General features: G+C 31.1%; 1 protein-coding gene across 4 annotated transcripts in view; it reads left to right on the plus strand.

Moving 5' to 3' along the window:
• The window catches only part of wdp (Leucine rich repeat protein windpipe), a 143,989-nt gene that overhangs the window by 75,335 nt on the left and 52,976 nt on the right, over positions 1-15,678 (plus strand). Inside the window, exons 1-2 of one of the 4 annotated variants that reach the window (XM_085947292.1) lie at positions 10,263-10,396; positions 12,683-12,981. The exons of 2 other annotated variants lie outside the window; for them this stretch is intronic. The gene's annotated coding sequence lies outside the window, so the exon portion shown is untranslated. Of the gene's footprint in view, positions 1-10,262; positions 10,397-12,682; positions 12,982-15,678 lie in introns of those variants that run through there. One more of the 4 variants, XM_085947290.1, reaches the window with a different exon arrangement.

Raw genomic sequence — 15,678 nt, forward strand, 5'->3', positions numbered from 1 at the left:
ACTTTCATGACATGATAAAAATTAAACATACAGAAAAAAACAGAGAAGAAATAATTTCAATCAACAATCCAATTCAAGAAAGTACGTAAATATTGAAATAAAATTAAAAGCAAAAAAGAAAAATTACAATCACTTTAAGCCAACGTTTTTCGAATAACAATGGGTGATTAAGTGGAAGGGTGCACTTCAGGTTTAATTTTAGTGAAACTGAAAAAGAAATCATTCTGCAACTATATTTTTAGTTTGGAATTAATTTTCAATTACATGATGCGAAAAAAGAAGCATGCACAATTTAAAACATATAACCGAAAGAGATTTTTTACACTGACATATTAATTATTAAGCTGATTCCTCAGAAACTGCTGGTGGAATTTCAGTGGTAGGTATTAACAGGTATAAAATTACTGAAAAACTCAAGATAACGCCCAGGAATGATTCCATTCTTGCACATATGCAGTAAATCATCTGTCTTAGCTTTTGGAATTGGCAATATTTGTGAATAAAGAACCTTTACCGAAAATAAAGTTTCTCGTTTCGTGTGCTATGTGTTACTTTTCACGACCATGGTCGAGTAGACAGTGCTGGACAAGTCGCACTTATAATTAATCTTAAACGGATCATTGTGATTTATATTAATTTGTATTAGTCCATATATGATAATTTAATAGAGCTCTGAAATCAAACATGCTATGTGATTGACAGTGGCGACCGGTGAGTTATTTTACTGGGAGTTCACTTTTTTCACCTTTTGACTGCCGTAAAAAGGCATTTGCCTTCATCAAAACTTCACCAAAAAATCAAAAAAAAAAACTATTGGTTTTTTTAATTTAGTACATTTAAAAGAAATAATAAATAACTCACTATTTATTATTTGTTGTACCTCTAAAAACAGTTTTTCTTGAAAAAAAAATGGATTTTAAACTTTAACACAAACTATTTTGTTTTGACCGAATTATTAGTAGTACCGAAATATCTCGTATCTGGCAGTGACCGGGATTTATTGTTCATTTGTATGAGAAATCCATTCTTCTGTTTTTCATCGACACAAATTTTTCAATTACGCGTTTGTTGAAGTCAGGAATCTCTTGTATCATTCTTTTTTCGATACTGAGCATACATAATGCGTTCAATCTTGATTGCGCGATGGTGTTTCTACTAAAACACTTGATCCGTTTGAGTGTGAAAAAACATCTTTCGCTTTCCACTGATGTCATCGGAATAGTAAAAATTAAATTTAATAGTAAAACCGTTTCCGTAAATGTGTCAATGAGATTTTTTTCGATTAAAATGTTTTATAATGCTGAGGCGCCATCAGCATTATAAAAATTATCCAAGCTGTAAATAACAGACAATTCATTTTTGAGTTTATTTTGATCTCAAAAGTCAGACGTATTACAGAGCTAGTTTGAAGAGATATCATAATTGATAAACATTGTGAATTTAGTTATCAAACTGAAAAAAAACTTGAAGTTTATTTTTAAATTGTACTTCGCCTAAATTTGAGAAATGTTGTCAACATGTGCAGAAATTTAAATGCGTACTGTGAAAAGAATTTATTTTTATAATAATATTGAATAAAAATTGTCATACAATAATTGTACGTCTGATACGGGCTGAATCTGCGTTCGGGCCGAGAGCGACTTGAACTGTCGCTCCCGAGCACGTAGAAAAAATATTTACGTATTGCTGTTCCACGCGCCAGACGACGCTCTTTCTCATTGCAAAGAAATCGAAATTAGATTACTGGGCGCTTTGGTCGAGCGATGGCGAATATCGCTCACATCAACATATAATATTATTATTTAAAATAGCCGGTTAAAAACACATATTAGAATTTGTTTTTGTATATGAATTAATGACTACGGTAATAGATCAGAACACTTTTAATTAATCAAATATAAATTAAATACTCATTTAAAAAAAGTCTTTTCGCATAAATTGAGTGGGTGGGTGTGCACCGCTCCAACGCTCTCAAGGGAGAATCGCCACTGGTGATTGATCTCTACCACATCCTCAGGTTTTCCTTCTTGTTTTGGGCTTGAACGCAGTCCTCTTCATTTTGCGTACGTCCCCTTTCCGAAAATGTGTGCTTTACATTAAACATTGTATTTATGGACCAAATACAGTCATGTTAAAGTCATAAACAATGCGATTTCTGTTCTAGCCTATATTGTTAGAGCAAAACCTGAATTCTTTTGCTTATAGACCACAATAAGTAAGCAACTTGAGTCCTCATTTGCATCTCGTTTGCCTTCAGCTTTCTGCTATATGTATCATGTACCTACCTTTTGTGTAAATTGAAAAACTGTGAAATTTCAAACTGATAATTTACGTTTATAATAAAATGTACTTACTCAAATTTCCGTGAAGGGCATTCAAAATTTTTTGGAAGTCAAAATTCGCAGATACAATTTTGCCGTGTAATGATTGAACATCATGTTTATCAAATAATCTTAACTGACGAGCAAGGTTCTTGCCATAAACTGGGAGTTGCTCCGTGGATGCTACTTGGACTTGTAAGTTTTTGAAAATGTGACATTGGTCACACTGGTCCATTTTAGGGACATAGTGACACAACACAATTTAAAATTTTCATTGATTATAAATAATAATTGATACTGCCTTTCTGTTTGAGCTTTATGTGTGTATATTATGGGTTCATACCATTCATTATATAGTTTAAATAAATGGGTAAAATCCAGGTCGCCATCTAAGTAAAGTTTGCTTGATCGCTGTCGAACATAATCTGATTCGACCAGTTGGATGGATTTAACATGGTCGGAAACACTGGTATTCATATCATCAGTTAATACAACATTGCAATTTTTGTGTCGACTTCGTTGATCAGGTGTTAAAACGGCAGTTTCATTATCCACCTTGTCCAAAGCTGTGAATACGAATAGAGAATGTAGCTAGAAACTTTTTATGCAGACCTTAACCAGCTTCATGTTATTTTCATTTTGATATATCATCAGATGATATTTAATGGTAAAACTTCGCCACGACTAAGTTTCAGTAAAAACTCTGCGTTGCTTTTCATTTATCGCTAATTTAGCAACATATTACCACTTTTATTTCGATCACCCGAAACCTTAGCCACTATAATTGAGGTTTAAAAAAAATGATTATATAGCATTATAAATCTCATAGTTTGTGATAACAGTACCTGATTTTTTACAAAACTAGCTCTATATTTTATAATATATCCAATTACTTTTACTGTTAATCTTTTCGAGAGAATGTAGTCTGTTTGTATCAGCAACGCTGGCACTAGTCTCATCATCATCACAAATAATGTCTAAAAGTTCCATTATCATATTTTAATCAGCACCTGAAGGCAGTGATGACTCTGTTAAAAGCAAAACAACTAAATAAACATGAATTTATAAAAGTTATCACGCGTATAATGTTGCAACTAAAATTGTATGTCGTCGTATAATATGATAAGTACTACATACAATTTATTTTACTAAAATAAGCACGACGTAAATTATTATAAGTGATAGATACAATATTTTTTTTCAGTTTTTTCCGACGTAAAATATGGTAAATATTACATACAATAATAGTTACACGCAAAGAAACGTCGTAGACAATGGTAAGTATAACTTACGATACTTTTTGTTGTTGTACGAGAAAAAGATTAAAAATATTAACTTACCTTGAATCCTAAAGTCACAGTTTCCCTGGGTAGAATTTATTTCGTCCATTGTTGTTTTACTATTATTATCCGTTTCTATAATATTATACGCTGTACTATTAATTTTCCCATCTGGCCTAATCACACATTTTTGTACACGCATAGATTTTCTATCAATTTTTGTATTCTTGACACTAAAGTAAGGCAGTGATGACTCTGTTAAAAGCAAAACAACTAAATAAACATGAATATATAAAAGTTATCACGCGTATAATGTTGCAACTAAAATTGTATGTCGTCGTATAATATGATAAGTACTACATACAATTTATTTTACTAAAATAAGCACGACGTAAATTATTATAAGTGATAGATACAATATTTTTTTTCAGTTTTTTCCGACGTAAAATATGGTAAATATTACATACAATAATAGTTACACGCAAAGAAACGACGTAGACAATGGTAAGTATAACTTACGATACTTTTTGTTGTTGTACGAGAAAAAGATTAAAAATATTAACTTACCTTGAATCCTAAAGTCACAGTTTCCCTGGGTAGAATTTATTTCGTCCATTGTTGTTTTACTATTATTATCCGTTTCTATAATATTATACGCTGTACTATTAATTTTCCCATCTGGCCTAATCACACATTTTTGTACACGCATAGATTTTCTATCAATTTTTGTATTCTTGACACTAAAGTCCTGTAAGGGCGGATATATTGCGCAATATTTGTTGACATTGTCTAGATCTCTTCATTATGGTATTTAATATTTACCAAACCATACAAAAATACAATATAACCGAAAGTTCACAGTGGTAGCGGTGTGTCACCTCCCGTCCGAAGTGAAGTATCGTAATTAGCAGTAACAATACACCCGCGCGGCAAGATCTCCGCGCGTTTCCCGCGTATAGTATTGCTAAATACGTTACCATACTTCACGTCGGAAAAATTTCAAGAAATTTGAGATACAATAATATGCAATGCTTGAAAATTGCACTTATAATACGAATTTTGAAATTCTGTAAATGGCATCATATGTAATACATACTATGGATACGAAAAATGAAAAAAAGTGAAAAACGTCATTTTGTTAGTTACAATATTATACGTAGGAGGTGTCGATCTGTTGAATTTATCCATATAATCGCGAAATGTCACACTCCTGCAGTTTCCGGAGTAATTAATAATTCAAAGAGTATCTCTTATTCTTATAGGTGGATAACTTATAATAGTGATAAATATATTTATATTACGTTTGTATTACATAATATAAAGTAATTATAAGAACCATACTGTATTTTTGAAGTATACGGAGTCAGCCGACATCAAAATGAGATGTATTTTTTCTTTAAAATTGTGCAATTTTCTTAATTGGCCATGTCACGAATTACGTAAGGCAATGGGAAATTTGTGCATATTCATTGTAATGCAAAAACAAAACATGCGAAGTGATTTCCCAGGCATCAATCCTTGACCTATGTCTGTTAATATTTTTATTATCCATAGTACTTATATGTGCGTGTGTATATATTTTTTTATGCAACATGTCTCATTTGAGAAGAATAGTGTTTATTAATAAATTTGGCAGCCATATTTATAATTCCGACCTACGTATTGAGGATATGACAGAACTGCCCACCTTAAATAAAATAAAAAATGCACAAGATTATTTCGTAAGCTTGCGTCATTGGAAATTCCATGATATTCTGAATCTGGATATAATTCATTATTGATTATTGATGGAGAAATCAACTAATAAATATCTCATACCTTTACCAAAAGAATTAATTTCTCCATTCTAGGCTCGCTAATTGCTGTAAATAGTCTAAATACTATCTCAATATCCTTATGGCTAGGAATATCATTATTTTATATGATTTTATCGGTAAATTAAGTTTACTAATAGTAGTAATAATTATTCTCACTATAACTCATTTCAAATGAATAATTTATATTAGCAAATGTTCCAAAAAGAATAAATTATATAGTCTTGGTCGATCAAACATTTCATTAAAAGATCTATCTAATTGTAAACCTAGAAAATAAACCGTAGTGGTAAATATTATGTAACCAACCATTAAAAACCATCATTATATTTATTATTGCTAGTTTGAATCGACCGAAAGAAAGAGTTCACAAGACCAAGGATCGAATGTGAATAAAATTGTCACAGTCTGATACGCTGATTGACGCTAACCTACAAGAAAATAGGAAACAAACAACTCTCATCTATGACGATGGCATATTTCTTTTTCTAAATGTCATGTTGTGAACGTCTTAAACTTATAATTTGTAATGTCTACAATATGTTAAAAAAATAAATAAATTGAAATTGAAATTGAATTAAGATGTAATCTTCAGATGTAGTCGTAGTATTATTGAAATGGTGAAACTATTTTTGGATTAGAACTATTCCCGGTGAGGTCACAATACATAATATTATGTAGTTTTCCCAAAGCTTGGAAGTTTTGTTGATTGTTTCACTGCTACCATTACTCAGTAGTTTCCAAACTTTATGTTACTACGCCACAATTTTAATTTACGTTTGACGCCCTCCTATTCAAATGTATAAAAATGTATTTTTTACACGAACCAATAGATTAGAAGTTGCACCCACTTTGAACCAGTATGCACCCACGAGTTTGGAAAATTTGGAAAGTTTGGAGTAATGATTACTGTTTTTCCATAATCGCACTACTATCATTGGTCATGTAGTAAGTACTAATACTATAATTAGCTAGGTACTAGACCTTTATTATTGATCAACAACATATCGCCATTCGGGTGAATTACTTCTGAAATTGACGTCATTTAAGCCTCTTATGGACTGTCAATCAGGATGGCGGTAACTACGAAGAATAAGAAAGGGAATCAGCATTTACGCACGTGGTTGCGTCAACCAGTCATAGTTTCTGGTTGCTGGCAAGTGGAAACCATGGCTGCAAGAGACTAGTCGATAGTGCGTAATAGGGCAAAGGAGCATTCTCGTAACGAATCGTGTTTATAGCCCGCTTAGGTACATAATAATATAAGATAAAATTTCATGAAAATAATCATGTTATTATCAAAAATAGTATACGTTAGTACTAACGGTTAGTATATAATATTATATTATAGCGGTGGCGAACCTATATGATTTTTCATGGCACGCGTTTGGAGAGAAAAAATATGTATAATAATACTTAATAAATGACAGATCGCATTGTATATGCAAATATTCTTCAGAATAAGCATTACGTTTAATTTCAATATATAATTGCATAGTACGGTCCTTAGACTTTATGCGTCATAAATAATATTGTTGCACTAACCTTATCAGGCGGCGGGGAATGCTGTGCCGCAAACCTCTAATTTTGATCGATTGACAATGCTTGAGACCACTTTAGAGAGGGAATGTCTCATCTGATGAGTGCAATTCTAGTGTAAATTTGTGCGTAAAGAACCAAACGAATAAAAACAATAACAAACAATTTCATTTCTACCCACAAAAATGACTGCACCAAATAAGTAACTTGGTGAAGCTAGTAGTAGTAGTTCTGGCAGACAGTTTCAAAATTGGTGCACCGAAATGTATGACGTAAGCCGTAATTGAAAAAGTGATAAAGCTATATATGTTCTGTGAGTGGTATCTAGAACATCATCATTTTTAATAGAATTTTTAAAAAACTATTTTTTCCTTATAACTAACTGCTCGGTTCGTCAGACAGTTGAAAAATAATATTTGGGAAATTTTGGCACGCGTGCGTAAAAAGGTTCGCTAACCCTGTTATATTATGTATAATTTTAAACATCTCATGTAATGATGTAAACTCGTTTTGTTTCTATTAATGATTAGTCATGTATTTCCTATTAACACAAGAGTGCGAAACTATGAACACTACGTAAAAGTTGTACCTAATGTTACTAACATTAATATTTTTTGCTAAGAAATTGCATCATATACAGAAGTCTAAAGTCCTCTGTTTAAACTTGACGTAATGTGTGATTTCTTAGTACATATTTTTGTTAATCGAGATTCAACACATAAAAATAAGCAGTGTTTGTATTTATAATGTATAATGACGGGGTCAGATGCGTGTAATGTAACGCAAGTTTGTATGGACGGCACACGATATCCACGCGAATCCTGTTCGGGTTCTCGAACACTGCGAGCACCTTTGTGTTCGTGTTAAAAACCGACAGCCGATGAAGACAAATTCGCGTTACATTACACGCGTCTGGACGCGGCCTAAGTGCAAGAACGTAGTGGTCACGCGGGGGCGGCGCGGTGGCGTAAACTCAAACGTATAACCGTGTGTGAAATATTTGTAGACAGTGTCTTTTGGGGCATAATACATACGGTTATACGTTTGAGTTTCGCAAGACGCCACTGCGCCGCGCCCGCCAAATCACTACGGCCGAGCACTAAGGCAATAGATTTTCGGGTTACATGTCAATTGTACGTATTATATTTCACCGTAGCATAGTTCGCCGTGAGCTTTCTTATCGGAAAGAGATGACCGTGTATTATAGTATTACGGTCATCTCTATAACACCGAGATGAAAAAAATACACGTTGTTCGTGGAGCATTACAGACAATAATGTTCCTTCAAGAATGAAAACCTAACCTTACAATAATAAGCCAATATATCGGCTATTATCAAAATTTGTTTGCCGCTGACTTCCTGTAACCCGACAAGAACCGTGTTTTATTTACACATGAATTTTATCTCAGTACTACACGACCCAAAGAGGTTGGACGGGCTTTAATATACGATCATATTATATTTCCGATTTAAAATTTCACGGCGAAGTGTGATACGGCAACTGCATACGTACAAATTTACGGACACGAGATTTTTGGGCTCAAAAGATAGCAAAGACTAAAATTATTCACACTTTTTGTGATTAAAAAACATAATATTTTCATTTATGGCGAGTTAGAAACAGGGTGACTAAGTGATAAAACTTATTTTAACGTTAACATAAAAAATAAACTAAAAGTCATATGATGAAATTTTCGCGAATTACTTAAATTTAAACTACAGGCTGCATTAAAAATATTCAGATTTAATCACGCGTATGTTGGCAACAAAGCAATAATTATTTTGCCAAATTATTAGTCAGCAGGTGATTATTATTTTATTTTATTTGTTGTATAGTATTTACATAATATATTAAGTACATTAATTATAAAAAACATAATTATTTACATTATTATATTGTGTGATGCTGATGCAATAAAATTAATTATTAATTCTTGGTTAAGATATTCTTATATCGTAAGTTTCACCATCCTGAGGCGATCCACTATTGAATGAAAGTCTTTATTAGCTCTTTACATTCTTTTTGGTCCCTTGCAGTTTAAAGACACGGAGGTACGTGAATGCTGGACATAATCAGTTTGTCGATTCAGCGGTTTTTATGACGGCCCCGTGTCAGTTTTATGTGCCTTGGGTACCACTCAATGACTGAATATTTTTAGAGGTTATATATACATTAGTCGAGTGACATGCTAGGTAGTTTCCATTTCATTGGTTGGGCGACATTGCACATTGCATGCATCCTTATCAATAATTGATCTATTTTGTTTTTTGAACAAAATAGATAGTTCAAGAAAAACATGAACCCTTAAGGCTATACCTCAGCTGGGGCACGGTCTAAAACGAACGTGACTACGCGACGCGAAGATTGCAGTTTTTGCAAACGACGCCTGGCGAACGAAATATAATTTGTCATATAAACCCAACATGCGTCCATTTAATGTTATGTTTATTGTTCTATTAGTAATAATAATATATTTATTGAAATGTTTTCTTTTTCAAGTAAATGGGTAACGTTTTTAGTAATCTTTACACGATTTAAGAATTAATACCCCCGTCGCCATCACGAAACAAATTGACGTGTTCACACCTCGACGTTCGCTCGCCGATTGCCAGCGATTCCAAAATTTCGTTGCGCCTATAGTTGAAAATTATTCGCCGTTTCACTGAAGTATCGTCTTAATGTAAGATAAGTCTCAAAATTTAAACATTGTGTGACGTGTGGCATTGAAATGTGCATTTTGAACATTCCGCGGAAATACCACAAAAGCAAAAATGCACGCGTATTTTCTAATATATTATATCAATTAAGTATATCTAATTCATACTGATTATTTTGACTAAATAAAATGTTGTGCTATTTTAATAAAAATATGAAAAATAATCAAAAGACATGGTAAATATTTACAAACTTTTTTACTGACTATTTGGCAGTTTATCCACATTGCATATTATCACAATATAGGTATGTATTAACAATGCGATATTAGTATGTATGACACAAAGGTGTGTATAAAGAAAACCTTTTTATAGTATTAAGTAATTAGGTAGTATTATTTAGGAGTATTTTATTCGGTAGTATATATTTTCAAGTATATTTATCAAGAACAAAAAAAAAAGATAAAGATTATGGTGAGTTCCGAGTGATAATCGTAATTCATAGTATTTTAATTATGTTTATGGTGGTCTTGTCTTTTGTGGTATCTACGCAATTGGAATTATTAAAATATTTTTAGACATGATTTCCCGACCACCGTGCGATGCAATTAAAATCACCATTCATATAAACGTTTCCCGCGTTTTTCCTTTCAGTCACCGAATGTCGCCCGTAATGGCGGACCGTGTTGGATAAGCTCATGTAATTCGATTGCAAGCAAGCCTGTCAGTCAGTCAGTCAATCGCGACGCGTACTCGATCACGAACATCGCGCAACTGAATCCGAATGTAATAACAGCATCTTTATTATACCTATACAAAATTATTTAAATTATTCTTAATTTGAATTTACAACGAATGATGTGAAGTTTAGTGATTTGATTTATTGCCGACAGATCTAGTTGTCTTTAATAGAAAAAGTGTTCCATTTTTAAACAAATAAATGCATCTAGAATAATTACGCCAATGAAAAAAAAAATTAACAACATTATATACCTACTATTTTAAAGATGCTACATAATTCTTTTATTTTTTAATAATAATAAATTAAATACAGATATAAATTAATACGAAGTTAATAATATAAAAAAATGGTTTTGTAGGTACTGAATTTGTATTCAATTGTTGTGAAATATATTACTCATAAATATATAATTATTGCAATATTTTTTGGGCTACAATAAATTTAGATATATTTTTGCGATGTAATTAGTGAGTTTATATTAACCAATCAGCATAAATTTTATTTTATTTCTGAGAACGCTTATGTTTTCATATTAAAATTTATTCGCGATTTTGCAAAACACCCGTCTATTATGCTTAAATAACGAATTTTATTGATTTAATAACACGTTTTACGCGAAGATTTGTGCACACTTTGAATGGTAACTATGAAGAAATACCGACATCATTAAAATTAAAATATTATTGCGATTGTGTTTGAAAGTTTATTGTATTTTATAATTATGTACTAAAATACTAAAAATATGTTTCTTAATTTGCCTTGCATTTGATATTCGCACATGATATTAATATCTTTGGTGTCAAGAAAGCGGGAGATAAGACATAACGCTCATAATACTGTACAGTGTAGATTATATCTATAACAATAGTAAAAATCTTTCAAGTTTAGCCAAGAAGGGCGTCAGGGTCATTTAGATTATTTACAATTTTATTTTCAGTGTTTCAAAAAAGTTTTTTTTTTGTAGGGGGTTAGTAAAGATTATAGACGTTGCAAATTATCACCTACACTATTTTGGATTAAACACGTTTTAATAATAACAGGAGAGCCAGTAAGAATTAGTGGTATGTTTTTGCTTTTTTTATAATACATCTTGCGAAAAGCACTACTCTGATGAACTAAACTTGTCCCCTTATATTTTAAAAAAATGTCTTAGGGATACATTTACATCTTAACTTTATGCTCTTAACTTATCATTCCTCTTATCATTCGGTCCAGATTAATGAATATATAGATTTATTTAAATATAAAACCAAACGTTTAAAATGATAATATATTCTTTTATAATAAGTATTAATTTATAATCTAATAATATTAAGCGATTTTATTGAAAAGTGACCTTAATAATAAACATTTTAAGATGGTTTTAGGAACAGTAAAAATTGCGTTGATGTGATTTGACTGATAATAATTAAAATCGGTTTATGTATGGAATATAAAATTATTATCATTATTTGATTAACGGGTGTAGATACAATTAGATTTTACTATGCGTAATACGTACCTATGGTTTATTGTTAAATGCGGTTAAAAAATATACCAATATTTTGTGGTAAACCGAATTTATGAATGATCATTAACTAACCATAATACCGATTAACTAAAATTCACACCTCGTATCTGACATTCAATATTTTTAGTAAATTTTGATTATTGAGTAAAAATGAAATTAAACAAAATCAAAATTACGCTTAGTGCAAAAATAATTTAGAGTATTTTTCGAGGAACTTAACTGTGGTTTTGTTTTTATTTAATTTTATTATCAGATATTTTATAACTTTCTAATTACACCTATCGAAAATATTGATTGTCAGATACGAGGTGTCAATGTTAGAACACCGATGTGTTGTTACCAATAATAGTATAATGACAATGACAGTGCTTAATTAATATGAAAGAAAATTAAAACAAAACATGGTTATTAAATAAGCATTTAGTTCCTAAAACTATGCACATTAAATCTTATCGAGACTTTTCGTCGAATCTATCGAAATTTCCCAAACCATTTCACCTTTATCGATATTAATATATTTCCAAATATTGAACTTTGAATATTAGTAGGTAACGCTAATATTGTTGATACATTTTATAACACTGTGTTGTTATGCTCATTATTTTATTTAGGTATTAACGTCATAATCTAATCTTTTGGGCTCCATAAATATAGATAAATATATTTGGACTATGATAACCTTCATTGACTATCGACTTACCTTAAAATTTTGGCAACTCAAGTTTGTGTTAATGTGATGTTATTAATGTAATATCGTGTAATATTTCATTACTAAACTTGAAATTAAATTCAATACATTTCAATTGTTTCTGTTTTTCAGGAAAACGAATACACCGAAGTGAACCGTTTAAATTTATTTTTAATAAAATACGTTAACAATAATTAATAATATATCGTGTTAAAAAAGAGGACAATGAGACTTGTATTGAGTTAAAAAGTGTTTTTAATTGACAATTACGTACATTATTATCGCTGTTGAAATGTTTTTGTCTATAAATCGTTTCAACTGGAATGAGTTACTGACCTATGGATTATTGTTTTGAATTGATAACAGACTTACCCAGCTGAAAATAAAACGAAATAGACGCCATCTGAGAATTCTCGTTAAACTACAAAAAGGTTAGTATTTTAATATTTATAAATTATATATAAATTTTTCTTTCTGAAATAATGTTAAACTGTATCACAAATAATGTATTTGGCACAGCGTTTCCCAAATGGGTTCAGCGAGCTAAACTTATGGGTTACTGTTGGTTGAAGGATATGATTTTAACAAAGTGATTGAAAAAGCTACATATTTTAATCACACTTAAAATGTTGATAAATAAAACGGTACATATTACTTATAGCTCGTGTTGGCAAAGTCCTTTGCCATCACGAGCTAAAGTCTTCGTTTAATTGTTTGGACTGCGTCAAAGTTATTGACATATTTTCTAAATCATGTATTTCGTGCATATATTACGCCGAATGTACGAAATTGAATATTACATGAAATGGGCAAAATTTTGCCTAAATCATGAAAAATGCAAGCCCGTTGCCTTATTCATGAATTAGACAAAATATCTGGAGATTGCGTGAATTCAGCAGTATTTTTTCTGCCTAGTTATTTTTTGCAACTAAACTAAATGTTCAAATGCTCATGCATTGGTCAAAATGTACATATATTATCTATGGTCAAAATAGATGATCGCGCTCCGGTGGTGTTTTTTGCAACTAATCAAACTAAACAAATGTGTCAAATGTCATTGATTATAATATAAAAATATACCAATCAATAACTACAATGACGTTCATATCCATTTACTATGCGCAAAAATATCTAGAACTATAATATGATAACGGAAGAATTTTATTGAAAAGTATTTTCGCGATTTGATTCGTGCTTGGGTATCAATCGTGCAATGGTCGATTGAATGTTTGTGATAGTTTGTTGACACTTGATAGCTAACCTCAGAATGGACATTCAGTTGAATAATTTAATTCAGAATTACAAAACCTAACCTAACCTAACCTAATAATAATAATATTATATTATGTCCAATTATAACTAATAAAACCATCCGTATTAAATTTACTTTTTCTTCTGTCATGTTGACAGTTCAAGAGTCCATACCCGGGCGAATTCATGTACTCAGCAGAAAATTTACCTTATTCATGAATAAGGCAACAGGCTTGACTATTACATGAATTAGCCAAAATTTTGCCCATTTCATGTCATAGTCAATTTCGCACATTCGGTGTAACACATACATATTCAAAATTGCTTATTCAATGTTTTGTCATTTTCAATTTTGAATTTCAACTGTGGAGAATTTTCTAGACTACCTAGTACTATTTACACATGCAAACACTTTGGAATGTACACTCCCAAGATTTTTCCGTAAAAATACATACATACTTACGTTATTTTAATTTCAAGATTTGGTACTGTGTGCCTGAGTAAAATATTCGAATATTTGTTCAACATAAAGCTACGTAATTTAAATTGTTCTTATCTTGTCGTAATCAAGTATGTATCTACGCATGTTAATGCTTTACATTAAAGGCTAACATATTTGTTAATGTTTTAATAAATTTATATTCTTTAATTAACTATTTCTTTTATTCAACGAATAATTCACAAGATTTAAGAATGTACCATTCTAATTATTGAACATACATATTTTTTTGAAAAATACTAATTAGTATGAGTCACCTCGTAGCATAGAGGATAATGCGCGGACGAAGCGTAAACCCAAGAGATGTAAGTTCGATTCCTGCCGGGTGGCTTACTTTAAAAAAAAAAAATCTATTGCTTATAATATATTTTTTCAGAAGTGTTTTTCAAAAAATTGTGTATGTTTAAATTTATATTCACAAGAACATTTACTATTCCTATTAGGCAGTTTACAGATACAATTTAGAATTTAGATCTTTATAATATGGGGATAAATAGATTTTGAAATTGTATACAAATTATGTTAATATTATGATTGTGTCTGGAAAATGTGTGCAATCGATGCAAACATGGTTAATTAAATACTCTCTTAGAGTAGTATTTATTAAGAGCATACTTCAGTGAAACGGCAAATAATTTTCAGCAATAGGTGGGACGTAATTTCGCATGCGTTGCCAGTCGGAGAGCGATAGTCGACCTGTGAGCACGTCAATTTGTTTTGTGATGGAGTCGGAGGAATTAATTCTTAAATCGTCTAAAGATGACTAAAAAACGTATTTACTCGAAAAACAAAACATGTCAATGAATATATTATTATTATTGCTTAAATAAAAATAAACATAATATTAAATGGACGCATGTTGAATTTTTATGACAAATTATGCTTTATTCGTCCCGCGTCGTTTGCACAATCTGCGCGTCGCGTAGTCACGATCGTTTTAGACCGTGCCCCAGCTGAAGTATAGGCTTAAGAGTAGATATTTATTAAACATACAACATGCTAGTATCCCAAAATATCTCAAAATGACTCATAACTCATCTGAGTTCCCCACTCCAACTAAGTTGATGAGTATTGTCGTCTTCCACTCATTTTTGGCTCCATTTGTGTCTCACAACAAAGTTTGACCGCGTACCACGCATTCATTAATAACAATAACATGTACCTACCTATTATTTTTGTCAAAAATCATATAAGGAATAATCCAATAATCTCGGGATCTCAAGATTAAGAAATCGAGCTACTATTGCAATTCCTAGCAGAAGGCGATTAATAAAAAAGTTTATTAAATTATTAGCAAGTGCAAGTACGTTATAACAAAAATTTGGAGAGATCCTGACATCGGTTAGTAATTAACGTAAATTATTAATACTTTAATTTA

Source organism: Rhyacophila brunnea, unplaced genomic scaffold, assembly GCF_057557595.1.
Source record: "Rhyacophila brunnea isolate RB1 unplaced genomic scaffold, BYU_Rbru_1.0 scaffold_2, whole genome shotgun sequence".
In the NCBI taxonomy this organism is placed as follows: Eukaryota; Metazoa; Arthropoda; class Insecta; order Trichoptera; family Rhyacophilidae; genus Rhyacophila; species Rhyacophila brunnea.